The 14,068-nt window shown below is 44.5% G+C and overlaps 1 protein-coding gene across 2 annotated transcripts in view; it reads right to left on the bottom strand.

Moving 5' to 3' along the window:
• The window catches only part of Magee2 (MAGE family member E2), a 157,277-nt gene extending 143,261 nt beyond the window's left edge, over positions 1-14,016 (bottom strand). The window contains exon 1 of one of the 2 annotated variants that reach the window (XM_070040167.1): positions 13,919-14,016. The gene's annotated coding sequence lies outside the window, so the exon portion shown is untranslated. The remainder of the gene's footprint in view (positions 1-13,918) is intronic. The other variant, XM_070040172.1, reaches the window with a different exon arrangement.
• Positions 14,017-14,068: the final 52 nt, after the last annotated feature.

Raw genomic sequence — 14,068 nt, 5'->3', positions numbered from 1 at the left:
CAGTTATTTCTTCCACATCGGGTTGGCTTTGAACATTGATGCTGCAGGTCTCTGTGTTCTGAGTAGCTAGATTATAGGCTTGAACCACAACATCTGACTTCTCCTTATAACAATAGACATAAATGTGACAATTATTGTAATAATTATTTCATTGTCTGTCAAGGAGAAAAACAGTTGTACCTCATGCAGTTTTAAAGGGTTAGAAACAGTTGATTTAGGGGCTGGGAAGGTGGCTCAGTGGTAGAGAGCTTGCCTCGCATGCCCTGGGTTCGATTCCTCAGCATCACATAAACAAAAAAAGCTGGAAGTGGCACTGTGGCTCAAGAGGTAGAGTGCTAGCTAGCCTTGAGTTGAAGAGCTGCGGGACAGCTCTGGACAGGCCCAGAGTTCAAGCCCCACAACTGAGAAAAATAAATAAAATGAACTATTTTAAAAAAAAAAACAGTTGATCCCTAGCCATAAAAGAAATGCAAATCAAAACAACATTGAGATACCACCTCACCCCAGTTAGAATGGCAAAGATCAAGAACTCTAATAACAACAGATGCTGGAGGGGATGTGGACAGAAGGGAACCTTACTTCATTGTTGGTGGGAATGTAAACTTGTTCAACCACTTTGGAAAGTAGTATGGAGGTTCCTCAAAAGACTCCACATAGAGCTCCCCTATGACCCAGCAGTCCCACTTTTGGGCATTTACCCAAATGTTCACAAACAAGAGCACACTAAAGCTACCAGCACAACTATGTTTATTGCAGCATTATTTACCATAGCTAAGATCTGGAACCAACCCAGATGCCCCTCAGTAGATGAATGGATCAAGAAAATGTGGTATATATACACAATGGAATTCTATGCCTCCATCAGAAAGACTGACATTGCCCCATTTGTTAGGAAATGGAAAGGCTTGGAAAAAATTATATTAAGTGAAGTAAGCCAAGCCCAAAGAAACGTAGGTCCCATGATTTCCCTTATTTGCAATATCTAGTATATGTATGAGTCAAGCAGAAAAGGTCAGATAAGGTGATGTTAGGAAAATGAACCCTAAGATATGTATTTTAAATGTTTTTTTTCTTTCATGCATTTGTTTCTAACGCAATTATAAGATTATTTCTTTGTTGCTTTGTATGTCCCTCCCCCTGCTTTCACTGTATTTGATGTCAGTATAATTTGTGGAAGGGAAGGGGAAAAACAAGTCGTTTAAATAAGGATACAGGTGGACCTGTTCCAACAATGAGAAGTACAAGTTGTCATGTCAAAAACGAACTTTACAACTTGGGGGAGGGGGGAGTATTGAGGGGGGAGGGAGGATGGGAAGGGATGTGAAGGGTAAACAAAGGAGGAGGTTACAATGCTTGATAAGAAATGTACTCACTATCTTGCCCATGTAATTGTAACCCCTCTATACAGTATTTTCACAATTAAAAAAAAAAAACAACCTAGATGCCCCACCACAGATGAATGGATCCAAAAATTGTGGTATCTATACACAATGGAATATTATGCAGCCATTAGAAATGACAAAATAATGGCATTTGCAGGGAAATGGATGGAGCTAGAAGGAATCATGTTGAGCGAGGTAAGCCAAGAACGAAGAGACAAACAGTACATGGTCTCCCTGATACGCGGATGATAAATCCAAAATGTTAGGTGATATGACAAAACTAACAGGACTTAAGAAACAAAGAACTCCCACTCATCTGGTTGAACCACTACTAAATATCCCCATGCTGCTGATCACGTGTATTGGTATATAACATATGATCACCGTTATATATTACAGACTGTGATAGACAATTTGCTCCAGGAAAGTTAGAATGAACGTGTGACTTTAAATGAGCATCATTATTCCACAATACTGTGAATTTCCGGAAATTAAGTAATCACTTAATCACAATCAAAAAAAAAAAAAAAAAGAACCTTGGGGAAGGGAGGGTGGGAGGGGATGGTAGGGAGAAAACAATGGAGGGGGTAACAATGTTCAAGAGGAAGTGTACTCATTACCCCACTCATGTAACTGTAACCCTCTGTATAGAATCTTTACAATAAAAAAAATTTAAAAAAAAAAAAAAAAAAAAAAACAGTTGATTTAGCTGGGAATGTGGCTTAGTGGTAGAGTGCTTGCTTAGCATGCATGAAGCCCTGGATTTGATTCCTCAGTATCACATAAACAGAAAAGGCTGGAAGTGATGCTGTGGCTCAAGTGGTAGAGTACCAGCCTTGTGCACAGAGGCTCAGGACAGAGCCCAGGTCCTGAGTTCAAGCCCCAGGATAAGCAAAAAGGAAAAAAGGAAGGAAGAAAGAAAAAGAAACAGTTCATTTATTTAATATTGGGAGAATCCAATTCCTGGTCTGTGCAAGTATTCAGGACTGGAAGTGGATGGGTAGTAAATAGTTAACCTATTTTCAAAAATTAAAATTAACCTTAGCTGGGTGTTGATGACTCAAGCTTGTAATAATCCCAGCAACTCAGGAGGCTGAGATCTGAGGATAACAGTTCAAAGCCAGCCTCGGCAGAAGAGTCCATGGAACACTTACCTCCAGTTAACCAACAGAAAATAGGAAGTGGCACCATGGCTCAAAGTGGTAGAGTGCTAGCCTTGAGCTAAAAGTTCAAGGACAGTGTCCAGGCCCTGAGTTCAAGCCCCATGACTGACAAATAATAATAATAACAACAACAATTACCCAGGCCGGGCACTAATAGCTGGTACCTGTAATCCTAGCTACTCGGGGCTGAGATCTGAGAATCAAGGTACAAAGCCAGCCCAGTCAGGAAAGTCCATGACTCTCATCTCCAATAATCACCAATAAGCAGAAAGTAGAGCTATGGCTCAAGTGGTAGAGCACTAGCCTAGAGCATAAAAGCTCAGGGTCAGCACCCAGGCCCTGAGTTGAAGCCCCAAAACTGACAAACGAAAAAGCCCTAAAGAACTTATACATGGTAACTGTAACCCTCTGTATAGTATCTTTACAATAAAAAATTAAAAAAAAAAAAGAACATACACATGGGGGCTGGGAAGGTGGCTCAGTGGTAGAGCGCTTGCCTTGCACGCATGAGGCCCTGGGTTCAATTCCTCAGCACCACATAAGCAGAAAAAAAAAGCAGGAAGTGGCACTGTGGCTCAAGTGGTAGAGCGCTAGCCTTGAGCTGAAGAGCTGAGGGACAGAGCCCAGGCCCAGACTTCAGGCCCACGACCGGACTTCCCCCCCACCCCACCCCCCCCCCGCCCAAAAAAAGAACATATACATGGGGTGGGAAAGTGGCTCAGTGGTAGCATGTCTGCCTTGCATGCATGAGGCCCTGGGTTCAATTCCTCAGCAACACATAAGCAGAAAAAGCTGGAAGTGGCGCTGTGGCTCAAGTGGTAGAGCGCTAGCCTTGAGCTGAAGAACCAAGGGACAGAGCCCAGGCCAACAGTTCAGGCCCCATGACTGACAAAAAAAAAACATATACATGCTACACTTTAGTAAGATTTTAAAATATAAAGAGCCAGTCTGAGGACTTCAGTTCAAAGCTAGCAGGAGAAGGAAAGTCTGTGAAATTCATCTTTATTAAACTACCAATAAGAACAAGAAGTGAAGCTGTGGCTCAAGCACTAGCCCTGAACTAAAGAAACTGAGGGGCAAGGGAAGGGATGACATTGTCCAAAAGGAAATATACTTTTTTTTTTTTTTGGTCGGTGGTGGAGCCTAAACTCTGGGCCTGGGTGCTGTCCCTCAGATCTTCAGCTCAAGACTAGTGCTCTACTACTTTGAGCCACAGTGCCACTTCCAGTTTACTGGTGGTTTATTGGAGATAAGAGTTTCATGGACTTTCTGGCCAGGGCTGGCTTTGAACCACATTCCTCAGATCTCAGCCTCCTGAGTAGCTAGGATTACAGGTGTGAGCCACTGACAGCAGAAACATACTCTACCTGACTTACATAACTAAATTCTTCTATATATCACTTTTATAGGAACAATTTAAAATTTTTAAAAAAGGGGCTGGGAAGGTGGCTCAGTGGTAGAGCGCTTGCCTTGCATGCCTGAGGCCCTGGGTTCGATTCCTCAGCACCACATAAGCAAAAAGAAAAAAGCCGGAAGTGGCACTGTGGCTCAAGTGGTAGAGCGCTAGCCTTGAGCTGAAGAGCTGAGGGACAGCACCCAGGCCCAGAGTTTAAGCCCCACGACCGGACTCAAAAAAAAAAATTTTTTTTTAAAGAAATTTAGGGACAGAACCCAGGCCCTGCATTCATGCCTTAGGATTAGCACAAAATAATCAAGTAAAATTTTAAAAATATTTTTTAATTAAAAAAGAAAAGCTGGGTGCTGGTGGCTCATACCTGTGATCCTAGCTACTCAGGAGGCTGAGATCTGAGGATCACGGTTCAAAGCCAGCCTGGGTAGGAAAGTACATGAGACTCTATCTCCAATTAGCCGCCAAAAAGCCAGAAGTAGAGCTATGGCTCAAGTGGTAGGTAGAGCACTAGCCTTGAGCAAAAGCAGCAAGGGACAGTGCAAGCCCTGTATACACACACACACACACACACACACACACACACACACACACACGGACAGTGCGTTGAAACCCCAGGGTACACACACACACACACACACACACACACACACACACAATTTTAATTAAATATAAGCTACATATGTAATCCTAGCTACTCAACAGGCTGAGATTTGAGGACTGTGGTTCAAAACCAGCCTGGGCAGAAAAGTCCATAAGAGTCTTATCCCCAATTAACCCCCCACCAAAAAAAAATTTGGAAATGGAACTGTGGCTCAAGTGGTAGAGCACTACACTTGAGCAAAAATAATTCAGGGACAGCATCCAGACCCTGAGTTCAAGCCCCACAACCAGCACAAAAAAATAAAAGGCAGAAAATCCAATGCTCCAACATTCATATATTATCCAAGTACTTCCTGAAATAAAAGACCTATTGAGTCTCTTGGATATATTCATGTTTTCTGGTTATATACCAGTTTGGCCATCAGCTGGAGTCTACTCCTCCATTTAACTCCTGGTCAGGCCTAAGCATTTCCAAAAGCATTCATGTGCAAAATCCCTTTCACATTTAGAACACTGGGTAACACACAGACAAAGTAGAGCTGTGCAATGCTTGATAAGAAATGTACTCATTATCTTGCCCATGTAATTGTAACCCCTCTGTACAGTATGTTCACAATAAAAAAAAAAAAAAAACAAAGGCTCTCTCTGCTCTTTTCTCTCTCTTTCCTCTCTTTCCCAGCCACGTGGAGTGCCAACCTTGCCTGGTGCTAGCCGGAACGATGAATAACCCTACCCCTTACCTGAATACCACGTGCGTGGTGCAGTTCTTACTCGGCTACCTCTTTTTATTTTTATTTATTTATTTATTTATTTATTTATTTATTTTTTGTCGGTCATGGGGCTTGAACTCTGGGCCTGGGTGCTGTCCCTCAGCTCTTCAGCTCAAGGCAAGCGCTCTACCACTTGAGCCACAGCGCCACTTCCGGTTTTCTGGTGGGTTTTATTGGAGATAGGAGTCTCACGGTCTCTCCTGCCCGAGCTGGCTTTGAACCGCAATCCTCAGATCTCAGCCTCCTGAGTAGCTAGGATTACAGGCGTGAGCCACCAGCGCCCGGCTCGGCTACCTCTTTTTAAAAACCTAACATTAATGGTGCCGTGTATGACTCAGATAAAGGGCCTAAAGTCAGGATAGGGGATTCCTCTCTGGTTTTTTTTCTCTTTTTTCTTTTTTTGTTTGTTCTTCCCTTTTTGCGAACTGTCTGCTGCAGACACAGGCATTGATACCATTGCTGGCCTTCACATCCACGTCCACACCACTTCTCTACTCTGGTGAGTGAAACTACTCTCTACGGCTCTCTGTCACTCAGTCTCTGTCCAGACGTGGTGCCATGCCAGAGAGCTCCTATGGCCTTTAGCTGAAAGGCCGGTCACCTCTGAAGCCAAGGACGCTTGGTTTTGGGGGCTTGGCCATTTCTCTCTAGAGGGTTCTGGGGGAAGTCAGGATGCCGCTTCTGCCTGGTCAGGTCTCCTTCACTCACCAGACTGACTCTCCTACTCATTTAATGGGGTGCTACAAGTCACGCCTGAGCCGTGAAACCCCTTTGAAATGCCTCCTGCGCTCCCTGGAAAGCCAGAGCACCTAATTTTTATGCCATTCTCAGAAGTAGACAGTTTTTGCCACTGCAATGGTAAATGGTCAGAAGTCTGTTTACTTTCAGGTTCTCTTTGCTCTCTCTCTGCCAGTCATGTCCAACTTCCCCTATCTCTCCCTTTCTTTTCTACCTTTTGGCTTGTGCCCTGAAGAGTGCGACGCAGGCTGGGTCCCAGGGACCCCACTCTGGTTCCCTCTCAAAGGCTAGCCAATTTGTTCAGGGCTTCTTTGCATTCTTTCAGAAATTCACCATCTTGACCACGTGGTGGGTTAAGGGTTTGACCCCATCTGACCCTTAACCTTCTACTAAGTTTACTACTCCATCCATCTATTCTTTTTTTTTGGGGGGGGGGGTCGTGAGGCCTGAACTCTGGGCCTGGGCGCTGTCCCTCAGCTCTTCAGCTGAAGGTGAGCACTCTACCACTTGAGCCACAGTGCCACTTCCGGCTTTTTTCTTTTTGCTTATGTGGTGCTGAGGAATCAAACCCAGGGCCTCAGGCATGCAAGGCAAGCGCTCTACCACTGAGCCACCTTCCCAGCCCTCCATCCATCTATTCTAAGGTGCCTTGCTAACAAGTTGCTCTTTTCACAGGCCCTGGTAACTGAGGCCCAACCATCTGATGTGCTTTGTTAGCAAAGATGTCTAAACGTTGTCGAAATTTTAGGTTTTGAGTTTTGACTTTTTTGTTTTGTGTTGTGTATTCTACTGACTACATGTTTCTAAAATACTGGGCATATTTGTGATAAAATTCTCATCACATCTAATGAGTTTTGTCATTTCAGAATATTTGTTGGCAATTCTTGATAAGGACCAGGTAAGCTCTACTTATTCTATTTGATCTCCTTGTTGTTTTAATTGGAAATAATAAAGGGTTTTGTGGCAAAGATTTCAGTTCAAAGCCAACCAGGGCCAAAAAACCCCTAAGACTCCATCTCCCAACTAACCTGCAAAGAGCCAGGCTGGAAGCATGGCTCAAGACTCTTATCTCTAACCAGCCAAACTCTGCAAGTGGTACTATAACTCAAAGTGGTTCAGTGCTGGCCTTGAGAAATGCTCAGGGACAATGCCCAGGCCTTGAGTTCAATCCTCCTTGAATACCAACTGGGACAAGCCATCCCAGCAACAAGCACCTAGACTCAGCCAGTCTGGGGAAGAAGGGTACATGGAAAGGAGTAAGAGGAGATGATGTTACATCAGCTACTTTGTGCCTGCCCTTTCAAAATTAACCAGAGCAAGCCGGGCGCTGGTGGCTCACGCCTGTAATCCTAGCTACTCAGGAGGCTGAGATCTGAGGATCTCGGTTCAAAGCCAGCCTGGGCAGGAGAGACCGTGAGACTCCTATCTCCAATAAACCACCAGAAAACCGGAAGTGGCGCTGTAGCTCAAGTGGTAGAGCGCTCGCCTTGAGCTGAAGAGCTGAGGGACAACGCTCAGGCCCAGAGTTCAAGCCCCATGACCGACAAAAAAAAAAAAAAAAACAAAACAAAACAAAATTAACCAGAGCCAGGAGGTCAGTAGAAGTAAGAAGCCTGCCCATCCAATGTCTATACCTGTCTACCTATTAACTGAACAGGAATTTATATTCTTGCCTTTGTTACCTGACTTCTTCTCTACCTAGTCGCCAGATGTCAGAAGTAGCTAGGGACATTTCTACCAACATTTTCAGCCCCAAGTCCTTTCTCTTGCCATTTATTTGCTCTCTAGTATTTTTTTTCCAGCCCCTCAATGCTCATGAGACTTTTCCAGACTTCATCTAAGTGTAAGGTCCGCTCCTGGATGGCGAGCAGACTCCACCCTCCTCGCAGCAAAGTCTCCACCCAGTACCTGCGTTACCTAGGCAACTGGGACACCTGGAAGAGGTCACATCTGAATTTGATGTGGCCACACCTTTCCCCGCCCATACCCTACATAAGGCCTAGCCCAGGCCCAGACTCTCCCTTTTTTCTCTCTGTTTGTTTCTAGCTCTTGCTGCTCTTTACTTGCTCTCTTGCTCTCTCTCTTTCCCAGCCACGTGGAGTGCCAACCTTGCCTGGTCCCAGCAGATCTACCCCTTACCTGAATACCACGTGAGTGCTACTGTTCTTACCCCTCTCTCTGCTCTTTTCTCTCTCTTTCCTCTCTTCCCAGCTCTCTCTCATTCCCAGGCCTTTCCCAGCCACGTGGAGTGCCACCCTTGCCTGGTCCAAGCAGGTCTACTGAATAAACCTACCCCTTATCTGAATACCACGTGCGTGCTGGTGCAGTTTCAGTTCTTACTCGGTCACCTCTTTTTAAAAACCTAACACTAAGGACTCACTGCCTTCTCTGGGAGGGGACCAAATTACAGCCTTTTACCACTAATGTCGATGCCCCTGGTCAGCAGGAAGTAGCCAAAGAGAATCCACGCCCTTTTCATGATTATTAAAAGGCTAGAATGTAAGTTCGGCTCCTAGATGGCTAGCAGACTCCACCCTCCTCACAGCAAAGTCTCCACCCAGTACCTGAGTTACCTAGGCAACTGGGACACCTGGAAGAGGTCACATCTGCATCCGCTGAGGTCACATCTGAATTTGATGTGGCCACACCTTTCTCCACCCATACCCCAGGCTCTCTCTCTCTCTCCCTCTCTCCCTCTCTCCCTCCCTCTCTCTCTCTCTCTCTCTCTCTCTCTCTCTCTCTCTCTCTCTCTCTCTCTCCCTCTCTCTCTGCTCTGTGCTCTCTTCTCGCTCTTTCTTAGCTCTTTCCTTCTCTTCTCTTTCCCAGCTCTGTCTTTCCCAGCTCTCTCTCTTTCCCAGGCCTTTCCCCACCACGTGGAGGACCAAGATGGCCTGGTGCCAGCTGGAACGATGAATAAACCTACCCCTTACCTGAAAAAAAAAAGTAGAGCTGTGGTTCAAGCAAAGCACATGACCTGAGTTCAAGCCCCAGTACGGGCACAAAACAAAACCACCAAAATAAAAGAAAAACCATAGAGACAAAAATCACGTTCTTGATCCATTCATCTACTGAGGGGCATCTGGGTTGGTTCCATATCTTAGCTATGGTAAATAATGCTGCAATAAACATAGTTGTGCTGGTAGCTTTAGTGTGGTCTTGTTTGTAAACATTTGGGTAAATGCCCAAAAGTGGGATTGCTGGATCATAGGGGAGATCTATGTGAAGTCTTTTGAGGAACCTCCATACTGCTTTCCAAAGTGGTTGAACAAGTTTACATTCCCACCAACAATGAAGTAAGGTTCCTATATACACAATGGAATTCTATGCCTCCATCAGAAAGAATGACATTTCCCCATTTGTTAGGAAATGGAAAGGTTTGGAAAAAATTATATTAAGTGAAGTAAGCCAGGCCCAAAGAAGCATAGGTCCCATGGTTTCCCTTATTTGCAATATATAGTATAGGTATGAGTCAAGCGGAAAAGATCAGATAATGTGATGTTAGGAAAATGAACCCTTAAATATGTATTTTAATGTTTTCGTTTCTTTCATGCATGTGTTTCTAACGCATTTATAAGATTATTTCTTTGTTGCTTTGTATGTCCCTCCCCCACAGTGTAACCCCCGCTTTCACTATATTTGATGTCAGTATAACATGTGGAGGAGATGGGGACAAACAAGTCATTTAAGGATTCAGGTGGACCTGTTGCAACAATGAGAAGTACAAAATGTCATGTCAAAACCAGCTTTACAATGTCGGTGTGGGGGGGTAGGGGGGTATGATTGGGTGGGGGGAGGGGGGAGGCGGGGAAGGGAGGTGAAGGGTAAACAAAGGAGGAGGCTGCAATGCTTGGTAAGAAATGTATGCATTATCCTGCCCATGTAATTGTAGCCCCTCTGTACAGTATGTTCTCAAATAAAATAAAATTAAATTAAAAAAAAATCACGTTCTTCAGCTATAGATGTTCCTTGAAATTTTCTCTCCTTCTTCTTGTTGAATTGGTCCTTAGGCTCTTCTGAACTTTTATTCACGACTTCTAAGGACATTCTGCTCAAGGCAAGACTTTTTTTATATAGCAATTTTTTATTGTGATTAAGTGATTACATAAATTTCACAAATTTCACAGTATTGTGAGTGATACTAGTTAAAGTCACAAACACATTCTAACCTTCATGAGGCAAATTGTCTATATCATGGTCTATAAAGTTTATGAATTCTATGAGCTTTTTTTGGTTATATTTTGTTTTGTTTTTGTCAGTTGTGGGGCCTGAATTATAGGCCTTGGCACTGTCCCTCAGCTCTTCAGCTCAAGGCTAGCGCTCTACCACGAGCCACAGCGCCACTTATGACTTTTTCTGCTTATGTGGTATTGAGGAATCAAACCCAGGGCCTCATGCAGGCAAAGCAAGCACTCTACCACTAAGCCACCTTCCCAGCCCAAAATTCTATGAGCTTTGACAATAAAGTTATTTCTTCCACATCGGGTGATATGTACATTTCTTTCCTTTTGTTTTCAGTTGTTTTAATACATCTCTTCTCAATCTCAGCTGTCCTCTTACACTTTATACATAAAACAAAAAGCATCTGGAAACAACAGCTCAATTTCCTACCTTTGCTGCCTGTCTTCACTCATGTCTCTTGAGACACACCTAGCAAACTCCAGGACAGTCTTTTATTTAAGGACAATCCCTTATTATATATGTCTCTCTAAACTTAAAATCAAGATTTTATAAGTCTCCAAGACTCCAGCTGGGCACTGTAATCCTAGCTACTCAGGAGTCTGATATCTGCCCAGGCAGGAAAGTCCCTGAGATTCTTATCTCCAATTAACCACAAGAAAACTGGAAGTGGACCTGTAGTTCAAATAGTGCTTCAGGGACAGTGCCCAGGATCTGAGTTCAATCCTCAAGACCAATGAAAGGATCTGTCACATCCATGCCAGGGGACCATGAGGAAGCAGGCAGTTACAGGAGAAAGATTATTACAAGGTTTATTAGAGAAGCCATATTGCTCCTGTAGAGAGAGCACATGGCAGCCTCCACTATCTAGGTAGCAGCAGGGTCTGGGGGTTAGGAAGTAAGGTAGATGGGAGTTCAGGTGGGTCTGGGCGGAGAAAGGGAGGGGCTGGCTGTATGGTGGGAACTCCAGGGCAGGGAGGGGTCAGGTCTGGGTAGAGCTGAGGACCAATGGTGGGCATAATGCTCACAACCAATAAAAAAAAATTAAAAATGATTAGTTAACTATATGATTAAACATATAATCCAGCAATCACACTTACGGGTATATATCTAACTGAAAGGTCAGTGTGTGTGCTGATACTTGGGCTTGAACTCAGGGCCTCATGTTCTTAGCTGGCTGGCACTCCACTTGAGCCATTACCTCTACTTCCAGCTTTTCACCGGTTAATTGGATGAGTCCTTCACATTTATCTGCCTAGGCTGGCTTCAAACTGGAATCCTCAGATCTGCCTCCTAAGTAGTTAGGATTACAGGGGTGAGTGCCCAGGGAAAGTGGGATCTTATGTGGCATTTACATATCCATGTTCATAATACCATATTCATGACCACCAAGAGGTGAGAGCAACCAGGTGTTTATGAATGGATAGATAGATCAAAAAAGTTGTAGTATTTATATACAATAAAAATACTATTTTTATTGCAGGGAAGGAAGGGAGGGACAGCCTGGGTGCTGTCCCTGAGCTCCTTTGCTCAAGACTAGTGCTCTACCACTTGTGCCACAGTTTTACCTCTGGTTTTCTAGTGGTTAATTAGAGTTAAGAGTCTCATAGATTTTCCTTCCCAGGCTGGCTTTGAACAGCCATCCTCAGATCTCACCGTCCTAAGTAGATAGGATTACATGCATGAGCCACCAACACCCAGCTAGAATATTACTTTATGGAGAAGAAAATCCTGCTGCTGGGCACTGGTGGCTCATGCCTAAAGTCCTAGCTACTCAGAAAGCTGAGATCTCAGTACTGTAGTTCAGAGCCAGCCCATGCAGGAAAGTTCATGAGACTCTTATCTCCAACTGACCACCAAAAAGCCAAAAGTGGAGCTCTAGGTCAAGTGGTAGGATGCTAGCCTTAAGCAAAGAAACTTGAGGACAGTGCCTGGGTCCAAGCCCCAAGTCTGGCACAGAAAAAAAATCCTCTCAGGGATATATCCTAAGAGAAATAAACTAATAACAAAAAGATTTAAAACCACTTATATGCAGTATCTAACATAAAAATTGATAAAACAATAAAATGATGGTTGCTAAGTGTTTGGGAGGGAGGAAAATGAGTTGCTACTTTAATAATTCTGGGGTTTTAGCTTTGAAATATGAAACACAACCACATGAATTATATGATACTACTTTTAAATGGTTGAGATATGTCAGGCATGATGGCTCACACCTTTAATTCTACCTACGCAGGAGGCTGAGATCTGAGGATTGCCATTCAAAGCCAACCCAGACAGGAAAATGTGTGGGACTCTCATCTCAATAAACTACCAAAAAAACCAGATGTAGAGCTGTGACTCAAATGGTAGACTGTTAGCCTTGAGCAAAAGAAGCTCAGAGACAGTGCCTAGGCCCTGAGTTCAAGCCCAAGGTCCAACACACACACAGATATACACAAAAATGGTTAAGATATGCGGGACTAGCCAGGAGCTGGTGGCTCACGCCTGTAATCCTAGCCAGTCAAGAGGCTGAGATATGAGGATCTTGGTTCAAAGCCAGCCCAGGCTGAAAAGTTCCCATGAGAAAAAAGAGGCTTGAGATATGAGGATCTTGGTTCAAAGCCAGCCCAGGCTGAAAAGTTCCCATGAGAAAAAAAAACAACAACAAATGGGAACTGGGGCTGTGGCTCAAAGTGGCAGAACGCTAGCCTTGAGGAAAAGAGCCCAGGAGCAGTGCCCAGGCCCTGAGATCATGCCTCACAACCGACCAAAAAAAAGATATGCTTGGTGCCAAAGGCTCACACCTGTAATCCTAGCTACTCGGGAAGCTGAGATTGGAGGATTGAGTTTGAAGTCAGAAAAGGCCATGTGTTTACTCCAATTCACCAAAATGCTGGACTAAAGTTGTAGCTCAAGTGATACAGTGCCAACTACCAATGTATGGAGCCCCTTCGATCAAGACCCAGTAGCAGCACGCGCGCGCGCGCACACACACACACACACACACACACACTAGTTTAAAGTTGGGTGCCAGTGGCTCACACCTGTAATCCTAGCTACTGAGGAGGCTGAGATCTAAGGATTGAGGTAAAAGCCAGCCCAAGCAGGCAAGTCCATGAGATGCTTATCTCTAATTAACCACCAGAAAAGCAGAAGTGGTGCTGTGGCTCAAGTGGTAGAGTGCTCACCTTGAGCTGAAGAGGTCAGGGACAGTGCCCAGGCCCTAAGTTCAAGCCCCAGGACCTGCACAAATCAAAAAAAAAATTTTTTAATTAAAAAATTAAGCATGCTTATGAAGGTGGGCTACCTAGGGCCTTCTTAAATTCTCAACTATTTAATGTTCACCAAACAGGTCTTGACTGCACCCTTGCTACAAACTATACTCCACTTGGTGTGCTTTTCCTTACCTGTAGAGCTAAATGTCCTCCATGCTCAGCTCAGATATGTTTCCCCTCCCTACCCTCACCCCTCACCCGCGCATTTATGCTCCCAAAGACTTTGTAATCTGTTCCCTCCCTTTATCTAGTTCTTTCAAAACGAGGATCAAATGCTTCGTCCCAGCGTTCCAACCTCCCACAGCAGCAAACGGGGCTGTGATTTCCTCTCCGTTTATCCTGACTGTGGGTGTGTGCGCGCATGCAGGAATTTTTGATGGGCACACTGAGCACCGGGGGCATAAAAGCAGCGTTCTTTTACCTCAGGCTTTTCTTCTGATCACCAGCGAATAAACCGTTCAGTTCAGTACCTCGGATCTCACAAGTAGGCCAGCCAGCGCCACACCCTACTACGCCTGCGCGAGCCAGAGGAGGCGGAGACAGCAACTACCTCCGGCGTCAGAAGGATGTG

The sequence above is a fragment of the Dipodomys merriami genome, unplaced genomic scaffold (assembly GCF_024711535.1).
Source record: "Dipodomys merriami isolate MVZ:Mamm:240054 unplaced genomic scaffold, mDipMer1.0.p SCAF_3, whole genome shotgun sequence".
Lineage (NCBI taxonomy): Eukaryota > Metazoa > Chordata > Mammalia > Rodentia > Heteromyidae > Dipodomys > Dipodomys merriami.
The sequence above is the reverse complement of the archived record's forward strand: the minus strand, read 5'-3'. Positions and strand labels throughout refer to the sequence as shown.